The sequence below is a fragment of the Poeciliopsis prolifica genome, unplaced genomic scaffold, assembly GCF_027474105.1.
Source record: "Poeciliopsis prolifica strain line A6 unplaced genomic scaffold, Auburn_PproV2 SCAFFOLD001, whole genome shotgun sequence".
Taxonomy (NCBI): domain Eukaryota; kingdom Metazoa; phylum Chordata; class Actinopteri; order Cyprinodontiformes; family Poeciliidae; genus Poeciliopsis; species Poeciliopsis prolifica.
This window is the reverse complement of record NW_026562376.1, coordinates 20,664,144-20,687,679: the sequence shown is the minus strand read 5'-3', so window position 1 is coordinate 20,687,679 and position 23,536 is coordinate 20,664,144.

Genomic DNA, 23,536 nt, shown 5'->3' with positions numbered 1-23,536 from the left:
GAAAAGGGTGGTATCCTGTAATTTTTCAGACCACTGAAGCGTGACCTGTGTGGTGGCTGGAAACTCAAGCCGATTTCAAATGGAGGCATAACTCTTTTTTTTTTGTCCTTCTTCTTTTTTCTTTTTGTTTCCTCCTGCTCTAAGACTCTAAGCTCTCGGTCAGCTCTTAACCCGGCGAGATGACACGGTGTGTGTGGAGCCCCGTGGCTCATTGGGTAACCACCTGCACTGCATTTTTTTTTTTTTTTTACATTTCACCGTGTCAGCCAATTCCTATTAGAGCACATTAATGCAGTCACAGCCACAAAGCCTCGTGCAAACTGTTGTGTTAGATCATGTGCACAGGTGGTTGAATCTGCAGCACAAATAGCGTACAGGAACACAAGCCCATTTTGATGCAGCCTCGCAAAAAAAAAAAAAAAAGAGTGAGAGAGAGAAAGAGAGAAGGAGCCGATGTTCATATTAGCATAATGGGATTCAGCGCACACTCACAGAAACTCACTTAATTCATCACCGCGTCGGGCAGGGGCCAAATAATGCTGCGGCCCCTTGAGCTTCCAAAGGGCGACGCGATTCCAAATGTTCCCGCGGAGCCGCGCGGCTGAACGCCTGGACGGACACGCTGGACGTGAAATGCTGAATGTTGATGAAAGCGTGCTGGTTGCTTTCCTCGGAGTTTCAGCTGCACCAACTGGGCACTGAGCCAACGACAGTGAACGGGGCCACTGCAAATGTTTCCATCAGCCGCTACATGAAAATACGGAGCCGCCAACGTCACTGCCGTCTGTCTGCGAGAGACACGAAGCGGCTATAGATTAAAAACACCCACGGCGAAGGGCATGCAGACACAAACGATTCCACGTTGATCCCATTAAAACGCACGCATTACATTACACATTACATCAAATCTCCAAAGTAGGCACCTCCGGATATCATATCACATTACTCTATGTGTCCAGGCCACGCTAGTTCTCAGTTTAATTAAACTCTTTTCCAAATATGCAGATAGAAAAACAGTAACTTGCAGGTTCCCCTTCCCATGCGGCAACGTTTCACCGACTTCTCACAAAAGTTTCACATTCGACACACATTAGAGACATCGTCACTCAGAAGAGCGAAGATTGTTGCGCTCAAGATTGGAGGACAAATCTGGCCGCAGAAGCTCTCGTCTCCGTCTGCCGCTAATCTTTTTAATGAAGCTAAAGCTCTACGCCATATCTGGGATACTATAATCGCCGCACTAAATAACACACAGTGACATTTATACAGCATATATGAGACGATGCTGTGCTAATAACAGTCGGTAAAGGGAGAGGAGAGCATAACAGGCGTGTTAAATACATTTTTCCTGCACTTTAATGCGATGATTTTTAACAATTTTCCATGAAAGCAGTTTTATTGCCGTGTTTACAAACATGGTTGATGTTAATTTGGGTTTAATGCGCAGTCTGGGCCTGAACTTAGCAGGAAACACTGATGACGCTGTTTTCACGGTTCTCCCTAAAACCAAGCAGCAAATGTTGGATTTTTATACAAGTTGTTTTAGTTTTTTTTTTAGCATGGCTACAATAACTGCAATACCTTTGGCTTCTATTGACTTTCTCTTGTGAAACTTTCTCCCAACAGCACATCACGTCTGCCTGACCTGCAGTCACCTCGGTCCCGCGAGGAGCCGATGTCGTCTGACAAGGTGACGTTCTCTGGCCTACGAGAATGTCGGACGCAGAGTATGGGTGAGTGGTCAAGAAGATTAGCTTTGATCAACTTTTCCTAAGAGTTTCTGCCGTCTTTTTCAAAAGCATCAGAATTTCCGAGAAAGATGGGAAAACAAATTACGGGCATGCTTCCTGTTTGTTGACTACAAAGACACTTCATGCTTGTTGTTAGTAACAAAAAGTGCAGTTTCATTTTGGACAAATACTTCGATATAATTTAAGGTTTTATTTGATAAGCCGTCATAAAGAAGAGCAGAACTTTGTTGGGGAAGAGAAATTATAAATTTCCCCCCCACAAGTACAAAAGAGACTCATGGTAACCTTGGAGGAGCTGCAGAGATTCACAGTCCAGGTAGTGGATACTAATACTAACAGTATCAACTATGTGTTAATACTAGCAATATTAGCACAACTAATATTATGCTAATATTGCTAATAGTAGCACAACAATATTAGCTAATATAATGTTAGCACAGTGTACTAATATTGCCTTTACAAAGGACTGGAATTCATTCAAAAATAATAAAAGAAAACAAAATAAGATCAAATAAATACATCAATAAATAAAGTCAGATAAATAAATAACTGATGTCCTTTTGAAGCTTGACATAAGCCATGTTGGACAGACCCAGTAAACATGTGACCCATGTTGCCCTGGTCAGATGAGTCCAATTAAATTCAACTTCATGGTCTCAATACACAAAGGCATCGGTTGTGCAGAACCCCGGTATTCTGTTGCTTCCATGCAAATCCCAATGCATTTGCATCGAAGTCAAGGTTTCACAGGGAGTCAGCGCTCATGCAGGGTTCTGGGTTCGTTTGCAGACTTTCCGGTTGCTACATCTGCACCAGCGTCCCTCTGGAAGATGAGAACGGTTTAATGGAATGACCTTCTGGTTTTCATTACTGATGATCCAGGCTGCTTTGCGCTTCAGGAGCAAGTCGGGGAGTCGTTGATCCTCCTTATTTTGGGTCGATTCAGTCAGCGACAAAACTCCGAATGGGCTAAACTGTGACAATACCTACCGATTCAGAGACTCCATTCGTTGTGCACGTGTGCAAAACAAACAAACAAACAAAAAAAGCTAGTCCTGTCAAAGCTGGATGAACTGCTGATAAAATAAAGTTAAAAAAATGTTTGCAACTGTGCAGAAGACCTTATATGTTCATAAACCGTACCGATATTTACAGAGTTCTATTATAGAGAGCTTTACACTACTTTTCTAACACCGTCTCGATATTCAGTTAGGGAGTTGTGTAAAATCCCCCTTTGGATCTTAGTGGCAGTGCCAAGAAACCATAAGTGGTGCACGAGCTTCGTTGTCCTAATTGGCTCCAGCGGCTGCCTCTGTCATGGTGTAAAAGTTATGAGACCAGACTCTTTGCCCATTTCCCTTTTTTTATTATTTATCTTTGGTTTACTCTTTTAGAAAGAAATGTTTCTTTTCTCAAACCTCTATTTTAAAATTCAGCCCCGAGAGCTCCATCTAAACAAACCGGCTTGGGAAGAAAAAAAAAGAAAATTACACTTAGTGGATGGCAGTTTCTCTTGAAAAGAAATGAGTGAAATTGTCTCCAAGAGGCAGATTAAGGTGACCTATAAGAGACGTTTTAAGGTCTCTGTTTAAGATCTTTTGAGGATCCATCTTTTCTTTCTTTCTTTTTTTTTGCACATCTCGCAGATGGCTGATGAGATGGGGATCTTAGTAATTTGGATTCCACTTAAGTTCCGTGTCATGTTCCAGAATTGATTGCTGCAGATGAAAAAAAAAAGGAAACTGGACTGTTTGTGTAAGAGACCAGCTGTAGGTGAGAGCGGCACGTTAAATCAGTCGATACAAACGGAGAGCAGGATGTTGCAGGACACGAGGAAGATTTTTACGGCTTGATTTTAATTCTCCGAAAAATGTCTTTGAATCTTTAGTTAAGCTTTTCTTTTCTTTTCTTTTTTTTTTTAGCTGCATATTATACATTTTCCTGACATTCAGAAAACACCTTTCATAATCCATCCTCCCTTTCCGCTCGCTGGCTATCTTTTTGCATCACCGGGAGCTCATAAATATTGGCTGTTGTTTCCCCGGGAGGAAAAGAATCAAAACAAAATAAAAACAGAAAAACATCAAGGGTAAATCTGATATTTTTTTTTTCTGCTCATCTTTCTTTCAAAACTATCACAGAAAAAAAAATAAAATTAAGAAGTTTCTGTCTGCCCCAAAGCTTCAATCTGTTCTCCAGATAAACCCGTTCACATCTACCTCTCTTAATCAGGAGAAAAGCAACTTCCTTTCACTTCTTCGGCATGGTGGTTGGGATTTGTTCTCCTCTGGCCTGCAGCAGCAGCAGCAGCAGCAGCAGCAGCCAGACACATCAGACTGCAGCAGCAGCACACTTTTGTGTCCTGACACATTTCTGTCACAGACACAATTAATGCCTAAAGCGATGCTTTGTGGAGCCGGACCACACAGGGCGCTCGCTCTTCCCCCACATGGACACGATGCAAGTACAGGTTCGCCCGTTGTCCTTCCCTGGACCACTTTCACGAGCTACAGCAGCCGTGCACAAGCCTAAATGTTGCGTTACCTCAAAGCATTGTGGGGCTATTTTGTGGTAAACCATAGAAACGAGTGCATGATTATGCAGTGGACGGAAATTATGGCTGAAAGCGTTTTTTTTGTTGTTTGTTATTTTATATGAATTAAAATCTGAACTGTGTGGTGTGCATTTGCATTCAGACCCCATTTTCTCTGAAGGTTTTAAAGACAATCCAGTCTGAATGATTGCCTTTTGAAGTTTACTAATTAGGGACTGAGATCAACATGCATTCCTGTTATGATAACAAACTTTGCTGGATGATCATTCGACCCAGAAGTTATTGCGATAAACGATAATAACGTTGTTTTACATGCACCACGTTGCACTTTCAAGCAATATAATGTGAAGAGCAGAATAACGATGCGTGGATAAAATGAGACCAAACTTTAAAGCTCCATGTGTGGCACTTCATTTTAAATCCACCATTTTAGAGGCAGAGCACGGTGGTGGCAGCATTATTCTCTGTGGATGCTTTCGTTCAGCAGGAATGAGAAGATGGTTAATAGGTGAAGAGCTGCTGTCTGAATACAGCCAGAACAGAGATTCCATCTATTGTTTTAGATCAAAGAATATTCATGTCTTAGAATGGCCTAGTCAAAGTCGAGACCTAAATGTTTTGGGGATTTTTTTTTTCTTCTGAAAGGTTCTGCTGTGCAGTGGTTTTTGCAACAACAATTTTACAGCTTCACAAAAAGTGATTTTCTGTTTAAAGACCCCAGATGACTTTATTCCACACTTCAGGTTTTGCAGCGTGTCGATTCTTCGGTTACAGACATTTAAATAACTTTTTTTCCCTTTATTTTAGCTCAACATGGGAGGGGTTATGCGAGAGCTTACAATCACACTGTTATTCCCAGTGCGTCCTGTTAGGCTAAACACTTCAAATCCGTCATAAAAGGCATAATTAATCTGGTTCACTTGAATGGGATAATGAACCCTGTGTAATTCGCTTTACATGGAGGTGATTGGCAGCCTGTCTCCGAGTCTCTCGGTGAGTTTTAGGAGGAGGCAGAAAAGAGCGCGATGGGGATCACATGGTCGCTGATGCACGCGCGCCCTGGCGAGCACGTGCCGCCTCTGTGCAATTTGGTTTCGTCTGTTGTGATCCGGTCCCAGCTGTGTCTCATTAACGGCTGTCATTTTAATCCTCTTAGTCAAAGTCCCATAATTTTGTCCCTCAACAAAAACAACACAAGCAACAGGGCGACGGCGGAGGACCCGGGCTTCAGGAGGGGGGAGTCAGGGCGAGGCTGCACCCAGACAGATGTTATGTAAAACGACTCTTTGAACTGTTTGATGATGAGAAGCTACAGTTAATCTGACTTGCACTGTGCAGATTTCTAGGAAAAGCGTGGATTTCTGTCGGTCGTGGCTTTGCTTTGCTCATCCGCGCGTCCTCCTGGGACGATGACGAGCAGTTTGGTTAAACTGCACAACCTGCATCATTCCCCCGCCTCTCCTCCGTTGCCCTGGGCAGCGTTTAAAAAGAAAAAGAAAAAAATAAGGGCGGTGTGTGAGCGCCATACAAAAAAATTATAACCCATTTATTAGTTGGCTGGGTCCTGAAAAAAAAAAAAAAGAGAGAAGTTATGTACTGCATTTATGCATGTACAGTCAGGGAGGAGACCAGGCTGTCAGTCGCGCAGCCTGGTCATCATGGGGTCAGGCTCAGCTTATCCTTCCCTGTTCAGCCGGACTCTCTGAACAGAGGAGGGCATTCCTGTGGACGTCGGCGTCGTTGAGGCAGCCGTGAAACGAAGAAGGGAAACAGAGGAGCTGTTAACGTGGGGGAACCACACGGGGCGAACCCCAAAATCAACCCCGGGGTTGATTTTGGGGTTCGCCCCGTGTGAATTCGGTTGACAACCTACGACCGATTCACAGTCTGCCTCTCTGTGGCCGAGCGATTCTCTGTCCTCCATCCATACGATGGAAAGTATTTTCTTCTCTTTCCTCACACTGACAGCTGGTGTGTGTTCGCCACCAACAACACTTCAGCTCAGACCAGCTCTATGTATAGAACCCTCTCGTTGCAAACAGCTATTTTAGCACCTCCTGCAAGCTAAGAATACACATGCAACATTCTGATGCACTTTATGCCTTATGCAAATGCTTCTTCCTTTGTTTGCAAATGAGATTCGGGAGTGCTGCAATGCAGTTTCTTTCAAAAAAACAAAGAAAGAAATAACAGAAACGCTTGGTTTTCTTAGCGACCAGCAACCCAACAGGATTGTCCAAATGTCAAGCCGTCCCCCTGAGAAGAATCGTGATGTTCACGGAGGTTGTGGTTACGTTTAATTGTGACATTTATGAGATATAAGAGAGCAACATTTGTTCTCCCCTTCCCTCTGTGCCAGGTCTGGCCAGCCGGGGGATTCTTTTTGTTCCATGAGAGCGAGTCGTCCATTAATTGTGAGTATAACCGGTGAATCGATCTGTCAGGTGGTATTTTCCCAAGCTGCAAATTAGTTTCCCTGGAAGCTGTTGGACTACGTCGGAGAGAGCTGCGGCGTGTCTGCACCCCGGGTATGGTAATTCCACACTGTGTTGCCACGGCTTCCCATGATGACTATAAAGTTCAAATAAACACATTGCAATTACCATCTTTTTTCCCCCCCCTTATGCTCAGTGCACGGGCGCCTTCAGTGACTACCTCCACCAGGAGCTGGGACAAGCCTCACTGCCTCACTTCGCCTCGGTGTCATCCCGGGCTGCAAAACAAGATTAAATTGGTTCTGCTCAACTATTTGCTGTCAGGTAAAAGTGAACGGTTCAGCTTCAAAGCAAGAAGCCACTCAGCGGCCAAACAAACACTTGGGGATTGTGGAATATGTGGAAACACGTAAACGTTTTGCAAATACATAAAGCCGTCATACCTCCTGGATTTTTTCTTTCCCCTCATTTTCTCAAGTTGGAACCATATATTTATAGTGTTTTATTGGGATTTTATCTGACAGGGCAAAACAACGAAGCGATAATAGGCGTTTTGTCTCTGCCAAATTTTTGGCAGATGCCTCAAATTTGGATATTTTCAGCCGAGTCTAGGTCGAGACTTTGACTAGGCCATTAGTTTTGCTGATTTGATAACTTCTGAAATGTTGGTTGCATTTGATGTCATCTAGAGGAGTCACACTTTTCAGATTTGTATACATTTAATTTACAATCGTACATTTAATTTGTACTCTACTCTGCTGGTCTATCAATCACTTAGAATGAAAAAAATAAATAAAATAAAACACACTGCAAGAACTAATTTGCGCGGCACGGTATACTGATGCTGAATTTGAAACAAATCTTTAGAAATCCTAAAATAAAATAAATCTTTCAAAAAAAAAAAAGTCCAAACACTAGAGATGCTACTACTACTACGTTGAAATCGGTGCGCAAACATGCGCATGCTAAAGCCCTCAGACCACACAGTCAAGCATTAGCCTAGCGTCAGAAGTCTGTCATTTCTTCTTTGGAGGATGTTAAAGCTTGGGCCGGATTTGCGACCTTTGTTGTGACTGTGAGGCGTGTTTCTCCCTCTTTGGAGAAGATGATTAATTTCTGTTATTTACATTAGCGCCCCGAAGGCTTCTCGGCAGGCCTCGCGCATTTGTCATTTCCTCTGCGCCGTTTTTCAAATGGAAATGAAATAGAACGTGCAGCCTCCTGGGTCTGCCTCACCGAGATTCTTTTAAGCCGAGAAGACGCGAGAAAGACGAAGAAGAAAAAGAAGGAAATAATAAAAAAAATAAATAAAAAAGACCCAGCTATTTGTTCATAATAAAACAGCCATGTCGACATGGTACTGCAGCACACGTTCACACTGCAGTCTTTTGGCTCCAGTAAACAACACTCTCTCACCATTCCTTCGCAGCTCCGGTTTAATTAGAGCTCTGATTGGACGAGCTTAGTCCATAAACCAGCCGTAACGCTGGTGCAGTTCAGCTGCAGATCTGCACCGCGTCTTAGATTCTCAACTCAACGGCGGCTTAAAGCCCCCCTGGCTGCAGAGCATCCCCAGATGTCTGTCTGTAAAATATTTCCCCCACCACACACATGCAGTCATCGCTCTCTCTCGCTCTGTCACACACACACACACACACACACACACACACACACACACACACACACACACACACACACACACACACACACACACACACACACACACACACACACACACACACACACACACGCACATCGTAGTCAAACAACTTGTGAATTTCTGCTCTCCCTGTTCTCACTTCCTCCTTCTCCTCTTCTCTCCTTGCAGTTCAGAGCTCAGTTCTTTTCACCTCTTGGGAGCACGGTGATGGAGTAAAAGAGAAGCGCGAGGAGGAAACAGGGAGTTAAAGGTAAAGTGGAAAAAAAAAGACTAGTAGGTGCCCTGAGAGTGCAGCTCATCCTCTGGGTGTCACTTTCTGCAGCCTAAGTAAAAAAACAGCCTATTTACATACATCGTCTCCTCATGCACTCCCATTTCCCGCAAAATTGCAAAAAAAATTCTGAGCTTTGACTGTGTTATAACTCAGAAGAAATCCAAAACAACTGCTTCATTAGCTTTGTTGTGACGTTTAGCTGCATGAAATTATCTTCATGTTTAGAAGTCACATATAAACCTAAAACATTATGGTTTGCTCACATCCGAGGATACATCGATGTCAACTTGCCCACACCTACAACTTTGCCGCTATATGTGGTCAAAACTGAATAATAAAGGAATGTGTTGCCCACCACCACTCAGCATCCACCTACATCCCAGAGCGAGATCTTAGAAGAAGATGGAAAAGAGTATGAACCGAGGAATGGATGAGAACTTTGCCCATCAGGAATCTTGCTGGCCTGCAGAGCTCAACATAAATGTTTCAAAACAAATTCGTGCTCACCGATGCCATTTTCATGCTCTTGGTATCAGTCATGACCGGGGAATTTAAGCCGTGCAGGAGGCAGTTCTTTTTCTGTGAACATGAACCCATACAAATGAAATCCCTCTGAACAATCTGAGAATCTTTCCTAGTTTTAAAATAAAGCCTATCCTGCTTTTCGGCAAGCGACTTTAGACCCACGTTGGATTTCAGCTTGCAAGCGAGCATTTCCCTTAAATTTAACGTCACACAGGAAATGTAAGCGTCTGAGCCCCTTAAAAGACAGCGTGGCAGCCAGGACATTTATTTTGCACTTCATGCGTCTGTGGCATGCTCAATCTGTCTGCGCTGTGATGGTCGCAAAAACACTGAACTGATTCACTCCAGCCCCCAGCTGCCCGCCGACCACGACAGAGATGTGGAGTTATTTCTGCTACGTATGACTGCTGTTCTTCCATGATGCTTTAAAGTAACTATATTCTGATAAAGCATCTAGGAAAACTAAAATAGAGAAGTAAACATAATTTCCGGTTGAAAATGCATTTTTTTGCAAATAGCACAGGGAGGGCGTCCTGCCCCGGCTCACGCCGACTGCATACCAACGATTGCAGTTTGAGTTTTCTCTGACGCAATTTACCCTTCCAGCTCCGTCACAAGCTTTTTCATTTGAAATTTGACTTTTAATGCATAGGGTATGTCTGGAGGAAATGAGACAGATGGAATAAGAAAACATAAAAACAACATCGCCGTCCGGGGAGGCCGAGTTTTTGATGGATTCAAGAGTTCAGTCAGAGTCACGAGGGAGCGGTCAACCAATCAGAAACAACATGAGGGCTCCATAGTGATGAATGGATTCTCTATAATCTCATCCTTGGAAGAACTTTCCCCATCATTTAGCATCTTCCAGGCAAACAAACAGGACCGTAGTGACGAGGCTCGCAACTTTGGGAATTATGTTCTGCTTTTTGAAAATTATATCTAAAATTTGGTGGAGCCGGCCAAACTGACCTGGACAGAGCGAGCTGTTGTAGGTGTGTGAGGTGAGGTGTGTGTTTGCCCTACCGCCTGCCTCATCAGCAAGACCTGCTGATTGGAGAACAGCAGCCTACGGACGAGGCGTAAATGAGTTACGGCCATTTATGCTAATCAAAAGCAACGCCGACCTCATTCCGTGTTAAACAAACACTTTCATTTCCCCCAATGAGACGGCCTGACATTTGCTCCCCTGGGCTCTGGTACTGCAGCCGGCCTGCAGCTATGATCATAAGTTAGCGTCTTTATAATGGACCCGAGGCTCCGAGCAAGCTGACCTGCGAGACCCGGGACTGCTTGACAGCAGTAATTACACATGTGAGCCAGTCAAATGAGCGTGATTACCCCGTAACAAGCTGGAGGAGTGAAAGGAGGTGATTAGACAACTGCAGGCTGATTCATCCGCCAGTGGGGGAAACAAGCAGGTGAGTATTTGGGCTGCTTTTTCCGCAGTAACGGTTGGTCTTCTGATGTTTATCCTCATGGTGGTGAGGCCAGCCTTAACAAGAATCCTAAATTGCAATAAAAAAAGCAGTTCCGCTATTTTTAATTTCTACGGAGCGTACAAAACGGAGGAGCTTTTATGACATTATATCGTCTCTGGCAGGTCAGAAAGCGGAAATCTGCGACATTTAATAAAACGGGTTGGGTTTAGGTTGCTCACTAGTGTTTATTTCAGCCTCACATTTAATTTAACCAGATGCTTGTGTTGTCAGCAAAGCCCTCCAGCTACTCTCCAAAGCCCGAGGATTGCCCTCTGGCACTTTTCTCTCCTTTTGCAGATAAAGAACCGCGAGGCTTTGCATATCAAAATGTTACGCTTTCATCCGCCACAATTTTACATCGGCAGTCAGAATTTTACATACACTTCTGACTCGCATGGGCACAGTACACGCTGTGCGAGTCTGAATTTAAGGCAGGCGCCCTGTCCAATTCACACAGGGTGGAAATTAGACATAAAAACTCCAAAACGCGCACACACTGAACACATGAATGAATGCATCAAAGAGGTCCTTTTCATCATTCTGCATGGATGTTTGACGACTCCTATCGCCAGGAATGGAGAAGGTCATTTGAACATGTTGACTTCCTGTAATTTGTCCAATCTGAAACCCATTTTGATGTGCTTAGATCACAGGTGTCAAACTCCAGTCCTCCAGGACCGCTGTCCTGCGGTTTTTAGATGTGCCACAGGTACAAAAAACGCTGAAATGAAATGGCTTAATTACTTCCTGGTTGTGTAGATCAGTTCTCCAGAGCCTTGCTAACGACCCAATTATTCTATTCAGGTGTGGTGCAGCAGAGGCACATCTAAAAGTTGCAGGACAGCGGCCCTTGAGGACTGGAGTTTGAGACGCCTGGCTTAGGATGTTTTTATTTAAGCATCCCGTTGTCGCTTATATCATCGGGATGTCGCTTTTGATTTGCTTTGATGCTGAAGAATTTCAAGGTTGTCCCACCTGCTCATTTTTCCACCCACTTTGTGCAGTCCGCCTGCACCAGTGGCACCACTGATAGCAACAAAACGGACTCTCAGTAGGTCTCGTACGACTGCAGGATGATGCTGAGCGTCTGAACAAGCAGCATTTAACTCCCTCTGACTCTTCAGCATCACTTCCAATAACAGCTGAAAGATTGAAACACTATAGGCTATTCCAAAACGTCAACGACTGGGACAAATACAGAGGGTAAGATGGCCTGTCACAAAAACAAATTTTGCTCGACGATAAATTGTCCCTGAACTTATTGCGATGATATCGTTGTTGTTTTGAGACTGTTTTCAGGTATTATAATCGTAAAAATGGCACAATAATGCGAGAACATAATCTCAAGGATCAATCACCTTTAAATTCCAACGAACATTCAAAAACTGGAACTGGAGGACATTTTAAATATCCAAAATAAATAAAGAAAACAGCAGAAACGATAAATAAAATGAACTATGAAGTCTCTGTACACAAAATTATCTTTCTAAAAAGGGCTAGTTGAGAACAAAACTCCAGACTGACCACTTTTATCATTCGGTTTTTCCGTCAAAACGGAAAGAAAAGAGAAAAAATGGTAAATCGAGCAAATGAAAATCATAGAGTTTCTTTTAATTCATCGCGCAATTAATTGATTTAGTGTTGATGGTGACAGGCCTAAACATGGCGCTTGTGGTCCAGGTCAGACCTGTTGAGTGCTTCTGGGCTGTTTTGACAGTAAGTCTGAGCAACGATTCAAATGAACTGCTTATGTTTATGTGCAGCTCTTGGGGGAAAAAAAGAATAAACCTCTGCACCGAACCCCATTGAAAACCTCCAGGTTATTCCACCAAATACTGATTTCTGAACATTGGCGTCAGTATTGCTGTTCCTAACTGAATATGAACTAGTTTTCTTTGCATCATTTGAGATCTAAGAGCACTACATCTTGTTTTTTTTGACCGGTTCTCCTTTTCTGTGTCTTAACTTTTGTTCGACTCTTGTCCCACTTGGATATTCATGAGCAGCTGCCGTCTCTCCTGTGGGTGTACAAATACTTAATCGCCTGTAACAGCACACATTAAACATTTATCGACTAAACTTTTAAGGGGCTTCCCAGGAAGTGTGGTAGCTATTTCAAGGCGAGGCTGAGAGCGTCGCAGTCGCTCCAGCCCGGGTGTGACTGATGTCGTCGCCCAGGACACCGTTTAGCGATTAGCGGCCCCAGAGGTTAGCGGCCGCTAAGATTCATCAGCGAACGGCAGCATTCTGGCGCTAAACCAACACACACCCGAACGCGCCGTAATGATCTTTTCGCTCAGCATGAGAAGCGTCTCCTGCGAGCAGACCGCATGCAGCACCCGCCATCATTAATAACTAAATAATGATGTACAGTAGTCTGAAACTGAAATGTTTGTGCAAGGACTCAGCTTGAAATCCATCTCATGGGCGTGCGCGTGTGTGACGCTCATTACTCGTGTGTAACAGATGAATTATCAGTATCGGCCTTTCGCCGGCTGCCTGTCACCGCATTACCGTCCTGACGGCGGTTTCTAGTGGGGGGGCTGCCGGGGGCGTTAAAAGGGAGCGCGGGGACTTATCTCTGCTCGGCTGTAAAAATGATTTTCTGTCTCTCCAGGAGGCTTCGCCAGAGCGCGCGCGCGTGTGTGAGTGTGTGTGTGTGCGCGCGGGAGGTATCGGTGATCTGAGAGTAATTAAGATACGGGCTCGCGTCACACGCGGGGGCTTTGCATGTGGGAGACGAGCAGATAAAGTTAAACGCGAAATGGTTGAGTTTAAAAGGAGGGACTTTGATTAATTACAAAACCCCTCAAAGGACGGCGCAGCCTCCTTAACACCCCCCTCCCTCCTCTCTCTTACGGCAGCCGAGTGGAGCCGCTCCGCCGCCGATGACCCCCAACTCCTCGGCCTTATCTCCAACAGGCAGGTTATCTCATTAGCTGCCGACGCGCAGCCACTCACTGGCGGCGTCGCCTCTTTGTGCGAGACTCAAATGTGTCGTTATATTTGTCTCAAGCTGTTCCACGTAAAGATTTTCTTTAGCGGCGGAGGAAGCGGCGTCGCTCCGCAGAGTCTCCATCGAGTTAATGACTCGTGCCTCCGGTCGCGTTTTAACTCGGACTGTGTACATTTAAGTCGCTGAAAAGAGCTCATTACCGGGCTCCCTCCGGGGATTTATTACCCTGCAAACATCCTTTTCGCATCGCGATCATATGTCAACAATAAAAATAAGAGGATAAATGTACCGATACGTACAATTGGCATCGGCTCAGATGTGAGCGGAAGGATCGATACGGTTCTCACTGAATACCTTGTTCAATTGAAACTCAGAACAGGAATTGATATTAGCTTTATAACACTATATGCTATACAATGATTTAAAATACTGAGGTTTTTTTTTGGCGGGGAACAGAATAATCAGAAGTTGGGGAAAAAAGAAGTTAAAGCGCTTAGGAATGAAAATATGGGCTGTCGCTTAAGAAATGTACAAATGCTACTGTAACGGTCTGCCACATTAAACACACTGACCTCTGGCAGACTGTGAGAACCTCATAGGACACATTTGAAGACGTGTACATGTTCACTGAACCATAATCGGAAGAGAACAGCTGAAAAAGACCAAAAAAAAAAAAAGTCAAGCAGATACGCCACAAAGTGACAACTTGAAGGAAAGAACAATCTGTTACAGAAGAAACGATGTATTCATAAGCGTCAGAAATATTCTTTGCATCAGTACCACACTCCACCTATGACACGTCTGCTTGGTTTAAGAACACCCTCTCTTTCCTTGCTTTGCAATTTTTTTTGTTGTGGTTGAATTCAGGTCAGGACTTTAGATATTTCTATTCTTCACTCTTGCTTCCTCATGCGTTTAACTGATGTGCAACGAACAGGACGGGTGATCAGTCTCACTTTTTACTCAGGCTCCATTTTCTTTTAGGACTGAGCTTTAAGACTTCCGACAGGTGAGGATATTAACAGCACATTTACACTGAATTACATATGTGATTAGTTTTTAAACCAGCCATCATTTTTATGCTTTCATACGTTTCCTTTCACGGACACTATAAGTGCTCAGCTGGACTTTTCTTGTTTCGCCTCTCGTCCAATGGGTGCCTTCAGTTCTGATGGTGCCTGGAAGCATCCATCCATCCATCCACCCACCCACCCTCCATCTGACAAACTGGGTTTTTGAGCTCACGGTTTGACAATCCAAATGTTCCCCTAACGTTGCCAGTTGCTTTGGTCACATGTCTCAAGGTGGGCCTTAAGAAACACCTGTGGAGACGATTCAGGGCTGCAGAGGCGTTAGAAATATAAAATCCTCTGTTCGGTGTTGGTTTTTTACGTTTACCACAGACGCTTTCCTGTTTTCTCAAACCACACACGTGTTTCCTCTCAAAACGTTCACAATGCTGCGTCTCTTGTCCTTGACATGCATGCTGATTCTTCACCCGATGACTCGGCTCTTTTCTATGCCATCGTCCTTTTCTTATATCGTTTGTTTTTCTCTCCTTTGCTGCACCGCAATCTGCACGGCTCAGTTCACGTTCAGGAATTATCTGGTTTCCAGCAAAATGTCTTCAAGAAACAAGAGAAGAAGGCCAGTGGAAGAAGAAGTTATACTGATCTTGCTAGTGGTCTCTATGAGTAGACAAGTCGCTGATAAGAACTAAGATATATTAAGCCAGAGTCATATAAACAGTATCTAAAACTCATCCTGACACAAGAACCGAAATGCACCATCCATCTGTTAACATCTTCTAGTGGCGCTAAAGACTGTTTTGTGCATGTTCTGTGTTACAGCTGGTAGTTTTTTTTTTTGTTTGTTTGTTTTACAGACTCAGCAAAATAAATGAGGACAACCTGCATTTTTTTTTGACAGCCTTCGCCTAACAAAGGCCCTAAAGTTCCAAGTTAAAAATACCTTTTTTTTTGGCTAGGCTGACTCTACAAGGGTTCATCAGCTGAGAGGCTTTTTAGGTTTGAATCATTTATTGGACAGAGTTAAGCAGCTTAACAAACAAAAACATTTTGCAAAAACGGTCAGATGCCGGGACTGAAAAGTGATGACAGAGTAACCAATGAAAATTAAAAAACAAAAACCTCAGAAGATTTTGCTGAAGTATTGATCACGTTAAAGGATGAGGGACGACCCAACACTTTTGGACTAAACATCTCACTCTTGATGTTCAAAATTATTTAAAGTTGATCTTTATGGTAGACTATCAGTGATGATACCAAGAGAGGTGACTCTCACCCCCGCCCCTCACCAAAACTCATGCAGCTTTCAGATTAACTTAAATTAACTCAATGCAGCCTTTCTGAATTGATACACGGTTTCATCATTTTCTCCATGTGTATATTTTGCTGCCTCCTCCGTCAGGGCTGCTCCTTCTGAGAGCATCAGCTCGATAAGTGATGCGGCTGGATCAATTTTGTCAAATTTCGAAACGCTTTGACTCACTTCCTTGCGGAAGATGGTGCCTTAACTTACAGTCCGGGGAGCCGCGCAGGACGCAGCGGCGGGACGAAGTAATGAAATCTGCAAAAGACAAAAAGCCGAAGGATTCATCACGATGAGGCGGCTTCCTACAGTCACGGTGAGAACTGATGCTGCTTCTGCCTCCAAACGTTCACAGCTTCTGCTGCATTCACTGAACTGTGTGAGTTTATGACAGAAATATTAACAGCAAGGAAAGGAAGGAAGGAATGATACGGCTTATAATCAAAGGGATAGGAAGGAAGGAATGAAATAGAGGACAGGAAGGGAGGGAAGAAAGAAGGAAGGGAGAAAAAGACAGAAGGGAAGAAATAGAGAAAGGAAGAAAGAAAGAAACAAACGAAGGAAGGAAGAAGAAAAGAAGCAATGAAAAAAGGCATGAAAGAAAAAGGAAAGAAGGAAGGAAATAAAGAAGTAAGGAAGGAAGGAATAATGCTGCCTTTAGTCAATGTGAGAGAAAAAAACAGTAGAAACAGGAATATTTTTGTTGCTCTGTAGAGTTTTTCCATACTTATCCAGAGCTGGAAAAAACACCTCTCACATTCCAAACGTTTCCAGACTGAACAGTGACTCTCCCAGTCCCACTGCGCCGTTTGAAGTTTGCCTTTCAGCATTCATTTTTCTTGGTTTAATCACGACACACCTGCTCCAGCGACAAACCCTTACTCGCCGCTTGTTGCCTCTCACAGGTGACAAATCCTCCCTTCATGCTGCCGAAAGATACCGAGGCAAGCCGGAAAAGGGGCGGAAAAGAGACAGTGAGTGAATCAGAAAGAAATTCTGCAGTCCACGGAAAAAGGAGGAGGTGTAAGAGCTCTGCACTGTGCCTTCAAGATGATATTTCACCCTGCACAAACAAGATGAGGCTCACAGAGAGAAGAAAGCATCGATCTAGCCGGCACCAATCATAATACCACTACTTTTTTTTTTCCCCCCCCAAGTTTGCTTTCTGGCATTCAATCAAGACTTTATAAATCATTTTGGGTGATAAATCGTTCGCCTGCTTAGTCCCAAACCGGCTCTGCTGCTGAGAAATGAGAAACTTGACAGTGAGTGTGCATGAGTATTTTTTTTTCTTTCTTTTTTTTTTTTTTTGTGGTGTGTGTCTTCTGCTTCGGAGGCGTCATTTGCCATCTGGCCTCAAAGCACAGGGGCCACATGGTGGGAAAGCAAATGTCACCAATGCCGAGTCCTGACAAATGACGTCAGGAGAGGCCCACACTCTCACCGCCCAAATAAACAACCCGGCCACATGCTTCAATCCCTCGCTGACCCTTCCTTTACCTTACTGTCGGTCGCTCGTAACGACGACAGTGACAGTAATCTAGGAATTAAAGCTTAAACTGTGGGGCCTTGAAGACAAAAGTCTCCGGAAATGAGTGAAAATCCCATGAACAAGAAGATACAGGAATGAGACTTGTGGTCCGCTTCAGTCAGATTATCCCTGAAAGGCAACCGAAATCAGGTCCACAATCCAGATTGAGTAACTCTCGGACCTCTGAGCCAGCAGTGGCAAATCCAGTGACATTTCAGTATCAATCAGCTGAAATGGCACTAAAACGCTGATCGCGATCCAGTGAAATGGAGCCTCATATCTGCCAAACAAACATTATTTCAACAGTAAGAAGATTAGATAAACTTTATATATATATATATATATATATATATATATATATATATATATATATATATATATATATATATATATATATATATATATATATATATCTTGTATCTTGGATACCATCCCTTGTGCTCTGGCATGAACGTCTCATAGAGCGATGTGCTCTGGTGATGAACAATGAACCCCGAATACGCCGGCTAATGCCGGATCCGATTCCGAGCACAACTCCGAGGTTAATTCCTGCATTTATCTCAGCCATCACTCTGCTGCAGAGAAGCAGCTGAAGCGTAAAGGCTCCAACGCTGGCCACGCAGCGAATAAACCGTAGAAATGAAAAAAAAAAAAAAATACAGAAGAAAAAGAAAAGAAAAAAAGAAAAGCTTCATTTTAATTTCGCACTGTGGACATGGAGGCATTTTGAACCCGTTAAAGGAAGTGTTGGTTTTAAATGCTCGCATGGCATCTGTTCGCCCCGCTCCGCCGCCGCTAACGAGTTCAACACATTCGAACAATGCAATGTCTTTGCAAAGAATTACTATTGCAGCAAGTGTTTGCTAAGTGGGGGCCTTTAGCTTTTAATTACACATTATGCACCAAGCCCACATCCTGTATTTCTTTCCCTGCACTGCAGCAAGACCGTTGGAAATAAAACAGACAAGAGGGGGAAAAGTTCAGTTTGGTTTAATAGCCATACTGTAGATTTTTCTTTTCTTCCTTTTTTCTCCAGCTGACATGCCTGCCCTTGTGCAGTTGCAGGAGTCGGTGTGTATTTTTCAGATTGTTTCAAAGCCCCACATGCTGCAGTAACAAAATTGCAGTAAAAAAAAACCCCAAGAAATATTCAGTGAACATTTCTTGAAAGGCTACATCTACCTATAAATAGAGAAAGAAAGTGCTGGACAGAAAACAAACTAAATTTATAATACATAATGATTCATAAAAATTTCTCGCCAGGAGAACTGGTGAGGGAAGAAAGATTACAAAAAGATGCTCGACAGCACCAGATCTGTCAAATGAGCTGGACTGACTTTTTTTTTTATGGGACATTAATTCAAAGAAAGCTACAATTGAACAGCAAAGGCTTTGAGCCACTTACTTTAGTAAAAATAAACGAGGGAAGTGCAGAAAGTCAGTGGCAGCTGTCGCTCCGCCATGTGACGCAGCTAAACGCAGATTCACTGGGCGAACAGTTCTTTCTGTCATAGTGATCAACGATGATAGTTCTGTCCAGAATAGAGACACAGCTAAGCAATGAAACCTCGAGCTTGGACTGGGTTAAATAAGAAATAAAGATCAGAGAACACACTCCAGGAAAGAGACACGGCTAAACACAAAAGCACTGGAGCAGGAATGGATTGTAAGAAAATTAGGGAAGTAGTTAAAATATGTGGTCCTCCTTTTAGATGACAGTGTATATATAGGACTTAAATTCATCAAATGAAATCTATTTATCTGCTAAATTAGTGTTTAATACTGATGGATGCATATAGTTGGACTTACTGACCTTTTGTCTAGAGCCAACAGAGTCCTGTGATACAGCAAATACGCTTGTAAAGACAAATTGCACAGAGAGCACTACACGTGTAGGGAGGCATCCATATCCATATTGCAAACTTGCAGTTATTCGGCTGCCAGCGGTGGATAAATTACACATTATCCGCAGAATTCCTCTGGATCAACCTGCTACTCCGGCCCATTCTCTTCCGCGCAGCACAGGCGCACAGGCACACACCGCCGGGCGCCGCAGCGTGCACGCTGGTGCACACGCCGTCACGCGCGCGTGCGTCCAGAAGCCGCCGCACCAGCTGCCATATGCAATAAAGAACCATGAGGACCTACTCTATTTTACACATCCGCAGGGGGTCAATAACTCATTAGAGCCAAGAGGAGGCAGAGGCAGCTGAGGGAGATGACGTGGTGGGAGGCGGTGCCGCTCGACTTGTGTGCCTGTTCACCTGCAGATACCGGCGTGTCACTGTGAGGTCACGAGGACCATTCATGACTTCATTAGCGGCATTTCATGAAACACGCCGGGTGGTATTTCTGAGTCTTAGTCTGGGGATAAATTGGAATTGGCCCGCTTTTGTTCTCCTTCTAGGAATATTTCCCTCCAGTTGTGTGATCCTCGCTTCTCACTCTGTACTTTATTTAATACCCTCATATTGCCTGTCGTGAACCCGCGTCCTCTTGCAGTGCCCTATATTGAGGTGACTTTCAGCTTAAAACAAATTTCTGCACAACATCGTCTCACCACACTGACTTCAAAAGGTTCCCCCCCCCTCATAAGAGTAAGCATTTGCACCGTAGAATATTATTTCCGTCTTCAGTACAATAACCTCAATCAATTAAGAAAAGAATCAGCAATTTTTCTTCAATAAACCGGAATGAAGTCGACCGCTGCGCACCTTTGCTCCTTTTCTTAACAAGGCCTGGCTCATCTCCAGTGGAGGAGAACTCATTTGTTTAATCATCTCAATCACTGAGCAGGGCCTGACTAAATATAGAAAACAGAAAACAAGCAGCAGTGTGGGCTGCATTAGTGTACACAGTGGACAGTCTGTTACTGTCAGAGCATCAAGTGCCGGAAAATATGGCTGCGTGTGTGAGAGCCCACACGAATGTCTAAAGCCTCATCAGACAGTGTGTGAGTGAGTGTGTATGTTTGGGTTTGTTTTGGGTGCTTGCCTCTGTGCTACAGCAATGAATACCCTTAAGAACCCGTTTACAAAATTCATCCTGTTACACAACCCATCAAATCCCAAAAGCCTTAGAGTTGGTCAAGTTTAACATGCAAGCAATTATTATTTGGGCAGACAGATCGAGGATTTGAAGGCAATTTAGTTTTAGCTGCAGGTCACGGCAACTTGTTTCTTTGTTGTTGTTGTGGTTTTAGATTCTAGCGTCACCTGCTGTCAGCCCTACTCACCGCCCCCCAACCAGAGGAAACACGCAGCAGAAACGGCAACACAAGGCGTTCAACCTTTTTGAGGACACGTGCACTAATTACCTGATGCACGACCCTAATCCATAAACACACCAACGGAGTAATGAAATAATCTGCGCTGCTCTGCATCGACGCCACTCATCCGAAATCACCTTGGAGCTCAACCTTGGGAGTCTGCGCTCTTCACAGAGTGTCGGTGCCTCGTGCTGTCATTGGTCAGAACGCAGAGCAGCGCGGCCGTTTGTCTCACGGAGGATCGCGGGTTTGGAGCAGCAGTTGGTTCTTTTATTGTGTGGTTGGCAAACTGCTTTGCTTAATTTGCAAACTAAAAATACAGCGATTAGATTGTGTGAACACAAAACTGTGACAGAAGAATACATAACTCAAGAAATTGGCCAAATTTGAGTCTGCTGGGTTTTTTTTTTCGTTGTTGTCTTTGCTTGTTTGGCAATATCTTTCTTTTTCCTACTGAGCAAGTGCATCAGAGGTGGGATTGGATATAACTTTTCTTCTATGAACGTCAGCCGTCATAATTCTGATGAATATTTAGGAGGAATTTGATCACGGTTAGATTCATGTGGTTTTGATGCATGAATGTCGAGTCTCATAATTCCTTTTCTTTTTTGTCAAATCGTGAGCAAACACCTCGATCAAAGAACCTGCAACGCACGTTTTTATGTATTTCTGTCCTTAGCATCAAAAAAAACAAGAAAAAAAAAAAACAAGAAAAGCGATTTGGTGAAAATCACAAACATTGCATCAGACCTCTATGAAAATCCAACCTTGCTGTCACCGGTATCCGTCAGGAAAAATTTGATCGGTTCATATCAATGCATCCAATTTAAATCCGCTGGCCGACCAGATGGTTGCCAGCCACTTGTAGTTTTCAAACCGTTTCACTTTAAGTGTGAAGAGTACCACCCCAGTGTCCTGCCCCAACACCCACTTATTTTCCGTGTTTCCCTAAATGGAGATATTTCAAAAGCAGGAATTGTTTTTTTTTAAAAAGACAAATGCTTCATAACAACAGCTGGGGACGGGCAAGCTTGTGGTTACTGTACGCTACAAACAGTGAAAGAAGCTTTCGGTGACTTCAGCCCAGTTTTAAACATCTCGTTAAAATCGCTTCAAATGTATTTTAGTAAGAATAGGTTAAAAAAAATCTACTATCAGTTTGCTACTGTACCATTTTAAAACGTTTGAACACTTTGACACCAGGTGACACCTAATTCTTACTTTTGAAAGAACAAAAACAGTAGCTATCTGCGCTGTGAAAGAAAACTTAACTCTTGAGCTATCAAGCTCAGCAGGCCTGACTCTGTTTGGTGCCAAGCTCAGGAATATTTAAATGCTCTGATGATTACATAGCCCCTGGGCCTGACTGCTCAAACTGAGCACTGGGTGTGCGCTGACATGCACGGCATACACTAATAGGACTTTTGACAGTTCAATGCATTTGGCCGTCAAAAAAAAGAAAGCAAGAAAGCAACACGCTGCACCGTGCCAGAGGGAACCAGAGGCTGGGGGAGTGAATGTTGTGGGAACCGGCTGAAGGTCTGGAGAGCGGGAGGTCAAAGGTCTGACTGCCGCAGCATCTAATGTGTCCGTCAGCCAGACAGCTACACCGTCAAAACTGACTCGGGGCAAAGCGGGGATCCGCGTCCCGCTCGTTTGCCCCCGCAAATTAAATAAGAGCAACAGCTGCAGTGGACGTGCCACACCTCATCCGGACTGGCCATCCAATTTTCTCTGGTCTTCATTGGCACGATTCCTGAGCAGATAAACCCGGGACGGCGTGCTGAAAGCACCGGCGCTGTCCATGGTGCTGAAGCATCTCCGAAACACCGAGAAGTGCCTGAAGCTCGGCGTGAGCGCTCCAAGAGGCCGATATGTGAAGCTGAGTCCAGACACGGCGGCTCCCCGGGGGCCACAGCCGTCTGCAGGCCTGTGGGAGGAGAGGGGGGGTAGGAGAGGAGACCGTGTGCTTTTCATTGATTATAGTTATTTTGGAAAATGTCAGCAGATTGGTGTAGCCCAATGATGTTGACCTTTTACAGCCATTCAACAGTATAACAGAACAACGCAGTTCATAAGACGATATTGATTATCGTTTGTTGCCGATATGAAAGGAGCGCTCCTGCACATTTTTCATGTCAAAACATTCCACACCTTTCCGGAGCCGTAGTTTTTCCTCACTTCCTTTCAGATCGTTTTTAAGGTGTAAATACAGAAGTTTGTCCCGTGAATTTTCATCGTCAGTGGTCGGCTGGGACGATAATGTTGACTCTTTATTTACCCTGATCACCCCGTGACCTCACCTCGTGTCACCTGTCCTTCATCTGACCTTCAGTCGACCTTCCAAAAGCAAAGGAATTTGATGACCTCTGCCTCTTGTAATATTCAATCCTCTAAACCACATTATAAGCACATCTTTGCTGCTAATTCTCACAGCGGTCCAACATAGACCGACACACATTTAGTTTTTTAATAAAGTGAAGATATGGTCAATGTTATCTAACCTACCGTCTGATAACAGAACGCCACATGCGTCAGGACTCTCAGATCTCTTGTTCACATGTTTCTCACGCTGTCGCATAAGCCATTTTTCTCTGGAAGCGGATTAGGAATCCGCAGGAGACGAGAACAACCTGTCAACCGTGACTTTAACATTTTCAAAACATCAGCGCATAGCGACAATTATGAAATCAGGGTGGTTTCAAACAGGTTTAGGTCAGTGTTTTTATTGCATTTTATAAAGTGTTTTTATTGGAATTCTTCTATTTTGTGA